The sequence below is a fragment of the Triticum dicoccoides genome, chromosome 3B (genome assembly GCF_002162155.2).
Source record: "Triticum dicoccoides isolate Atlit2015 ecotype Zavitan chromosome 3B, WEW_v2.0, whole genome shotgun sequence".
NCBI lineage: Eukaryota > Viridiplantae > Streptophyta > Magnoliopsida > Poales > Poaceae > Triticum > Triticum dicoccoides.
The window spans coordinates 660031135-660035631 of NC_041385.1; the positions used below are offsets into that span (position 1 = coordinate 660031135).

General features: G+C 42.1%; 1 long non-coding RNA gene across 1 annotated transcript in view; it reads left to right on the top strand.

The window, feature by feature from the left end:
• The first annotated feature begins 4183 nt into the window (after positions 1-4183).
• The window catches only part of LOC119281749, a 2143-nt gene continuing 1829 nt past the window's right edge, over positions 4184-4497 (top strand). The window contains exons 1-2 of the long non-coding RNA XR_005138540.1: positions 4184-4265; positions 4346-4422. This is a non-coding gene — a long non-coding RNA (uncharacterized LOC119281749). The remainder of the gene's footprint in view (positions 4266-4345; positions 4423-4497) is intronic.

Genomic DNA, 4497 nt, shown 5'->3' on the forward strand with positions numbered 1-4497 from the left:
GTTCTCCAAATGCGACAAAACTTTTTGACGATATTTTTTTGGAACAAAAGAGGCACTATAAGCTTCATGGGAGTACCAAAGGGTGAAGGAGGTGAGCACTATCTACCAGGGCGCGCCAGGGGCCTTGACCGTGTGCTGGTGGGTAGTGGGCCCCTCTAAGCCCATCTAGAAGTGATAACGATGCCAAAAAATCCTATAAATACAGAAACCCCCAGAAATAACCCTAGATCAGAAGTTCCGCCACCACAAGCCTCTGTATCCATGAAAAACCAATCTGGATCCTGTTCCGGCACCCCGTCGGAGGGGGAAATCATCACTAGAGGTCATCTTCATCATCCCGGCGGCAACCATGATGAGGAGGGAGTAGTCCACCCTCAGGGTTGAGGGTTTGTACCAGTAGCTATGTGTTTAATCTCTCTCTCTCTCTCTCTCTCGTGCTCTTCGTTTGGCTGATCTTGATGTATCACGAGCCTTGTTAATATAGTTGGATCATATGGTGTTTTCCCCTCTCTATCTTGTTGTGATGAGTTGAGTTTTCCCTTTGAGATTTCGTTATTATCGGATTGAATACTTTTATGGATATGAGAACACTTGATGTATTTCTTGCTATGAATATAAGTGGTGACAATGGGGTATCATATTGATTTACTTGATGTGTGTTTTGGTACTCAACTCGCGGATTCCCGAGGTGGCATTAGGGTAATCTATGCATAGGGGTTGATGCATGTGCTCGTCTTTGTTTCTCCGGTAGAAATCTTGGGGCACTCTTTGAGGTTCTTTTGTTGGATTGAGTATTATGAATCTGAATTTGTTTTGGTGTTATTTTAGTACGAACTCTTGGGCAAATCGATCGGAATGGATAACTTGGTGTTATTTTAGTACGAACTCTTAGATAGATCGATCAGAAAGGATAACTTTGAGGTGGTTTCGTACCCTACAAACAATTTCTTCTTATCTTCTCCGCTAGATAAGAAGTTTGGAGTGATTCTTCATCGCATGTTGAGGGATGGTTATATGATCCAATTATATTAGCATTGTTGAGAGATTGCACTAGTGAAAGTACGAACCCTAGGCCTTATTATCATGCATTGCAATATCGTTTGTGCTCACTTTTGTTACTTGCTACCTTGCTGTTTTTATTTATTCAGATTATAAAAATATATTTCTACCATCCATACTACACTTTTATCACCATCTCTTCTCCGAACTAGTGCACCTATACAATTGCCATTCTATTGGGTGTGTTGGGGACACAAGAGATTTCTTGTATTTGATTGCAGGGTTGTTTGAGAGGGACCATCTTCATCCTACGCTTCCCAGGGATTGATAAACCTTAGGTCATCCACTTGAGGGAAATTTACTACTGTCCTACATAACTCTGCGCTTGGAGGCCCAACACGAGTCTACAAGAATAAAGTTGCTGAGTAGACATCACACATGTCCAAAGATGCCTGGCCCCACGCATCAGTAACTGAGCAGGTAAAGGTCAACTACTTTGACCCGATGGAAAGGCTCTATTTGGGTTTTTTGAACATGGGGCGAGCCGTGGAGGGGAAAAGTGAGAAAGTTAGAGGCCATGAGTCAAAATGAACACAACTAAGGAACCGAGGGCAGATAGATAGAAATCCGTAAGTTTAATTCCCTAAAGTCAATTATCACTCCAAAATATTTACTAGGTTCAGTTTGGTTCACTAAGTCATATTGCAAAAGTCTATTCAATTTAAACCTAAGGTTTCAAAGTTATAAACAATCATGTTTGAATATAATTCAAATTATTAAATTCCCTAAAGTCAATAATAATCCCCAAAACATTTGCTAAAGTTCATTTTAAGTTTCTGAACTTAGTTGCAACTTAATTATCCTAATAAACTCTTTAGGTTCAAATATTGTTTGAATTATAACTTCTGCTAAAATATATTCAATTTCAGTATTATATTATTTTAAAATTGAACCACAATAGCTATGTTAAAAATATATTCCACTAGGTTCATTCTGCAAAAATAATCAATTCATTTGGATTTATAAATTGCAAGTTATGCCCTATTCAAATTTGAATTCATTCTACTTGAATTTGAATTTAAACTATTCAATAGTTCAATATTATTGGACTAGGTGAAAGTTCATTTCTTGAGGATCATTTTGCAAAAGGAATTACTCAATTTGGATTTACAGATAAAAAGTTGTGAGTGTTTGCAGTTGCACGGGGTTTTCTGTAAATCTGCCATTTAGTTCAATTTAACAAAAATTTGAGTCGATAATGTTTTGGACCAGGTGGGTGACGTGGAAGTTTCCTATTGGCTGATACCATTTCAGTTTAAGTGGACTGATGTGGTGCGTGCGATCTAGATCTAACAGTCCAAATTAGATCTAGGGATTAGGGTCTCGGTGGCTCACCGCAATGTCGCCAGAGAGTCAGCTAAAAACACGTACACAGTGGTGTTGTGCTCGGGAGTTGTCGGATATAGAGTTCCAGGGGTTTCAGGGGAAGAAAAGAGCACAGATGGGCTCAGCGTGGCTCGGGGTGGTCGAAGGTAGCGTCGGCTGGCCTTGAGGGTGACGCGGACGAGCGAGGCGAGCTCATCGAAGTTCGGTTACACTGACAGGGCTTCGGGTGATGAAGCGGTTCTCTAAATCAAGTGCCTATGGATGAACGAAATGGATCAGAAGATGCACGTATTCAAGGGGAACACAATGGACTAGGATCACGAGGCAAGCCACTCATAGTGATCACCGGAGTCGAGCTCACAACGGCGGCGAGGCTAGGACTTCATTGAAGTCGGGTGTAGAGGGAGCTCAGGTCATCGTGAACATGTCCAGGGGTGCACCGTGGTGCGGGGAATCGAGTGGTGGCTGTGGTTGGCCTCGGGTGACTGTACTCGCTGGAATCGACGCTAGAGTTTCTAAGTCAGTGGCCGAGCTCAGGGGCTCACCGGCGAGGAGCTTGGGGGCGATGTGAGGGGCAGCAGAGGGGAAATGGAGAGGGCTCTAGGGCTATTTGATGGACATGGAGGCAGGAGCTGGCCTGGACGGTGGGCGCGTGAGGTGGAGATCGTGGCCGACGTGTACGCGTGGGGCAGTTGGAGGTTAGGGACGACCCTAACTAGTGGGCCCCGTTGATCAGCGATGGGAGAGAGAGGGTGCACGTGGGGCTTGGCTGCGGCTACCTTAGTTGGGTCGGCCTAGCTAGCTAGCTCGGCTGGGCCTTTTTCTTTTTTATTTCCTTTCCCCCTTTTTTTTGTATTTGCCTTTTCATTTGAATTTGAATTTGACTTTTCATCCCAAAGAAAAATTTCTCTAAAGTCAAATATGAATATTTGTGAGTGTGCCATCATTTTATTTGGCCCTTCCGAGCATACGTTTTCTGCACTTTATTTTCCATCTTGAATATCAATTTGGTTTAAACCCAAATATGTTTGAAATCCAATTTGGAAAATTTGGCATAAGGTCAAGATTATTATTTGGACGTATGGGATTCACTTTCTTGCAAACAAATGCAAATCCCCCTTTTTATAAAAAAAACCCCATTTGATTTTTGAATTGATTCCAATCAATCAATCATTTAGGGAAATTTATTAGGGCTTTATTATCATCTAGGTCTTGCTAAGGATAACCTTATGTCCAAAAAAATATTTTAATTTTCAACCTATTTTGGGATTCCAATTTGTTCCCTAAACCATGTAGGGTTCATTCCGTTTCTCCCAAATTTCAAACAAGGGTTTGAATGTGGCCATAGAGTTCTTGACCGTCTAGGTGAATTCAAAAAAAGCCAACCATAAAAATAAGCAAACAAGTCAATCATCAAGAAAAAATGCAATTCCCTCTGAAATATTTAACATACCAGATTTGGGAAAAATTTGGGATGTGACACTTTGGAAACTATATTGGATGAACTTTACCTCACAAATCTCCTAGCCTGATGCAATGATGTTGCATTGGTCACACACATGGACAATATAGCGTGATCTGACATAGAGCATCCGCATTGTTTCCTTTTAGGTGAGATGCATTGATAGAAATATGTTACGAAATGAAGGGGGAGATAATCTTGGGGTGTGGGTGGACTAGGGTCGGCAGTTTCACTATTTTAGAGAACCGCACCCCTTTTCCCCATTAAAACCACGCTTGTCGGGGGCTACATTTACACCACACACACACTCTCGCTCCTCTTTCCCACACCAGATCTCCTCGCCCTCGAGTTTTCCGCCAGTTTGGCTCGCCGCCGCAGCACCTTCGTCCGAATCCATCCACTCCCGCACTCATATGAGGTACTAATCAAGGATCCACCCACTCTTCTCCTCGTCATCGCAATATTTGACGTGTTTAATGTGCGTTGTTTTTATGACAGATTTTTTGCGAAATCATGCGGAGTGGATCTGGGATAGTAGTGGTTTTAAGGGAGAATACAAGTTCATTTTCTGTTAGGTGGGGAGGAGCACTTTAATTTTTGTTATTATGATTCACCGATTTCATCTGTATGCTCGTTGCAACAAGGATTTT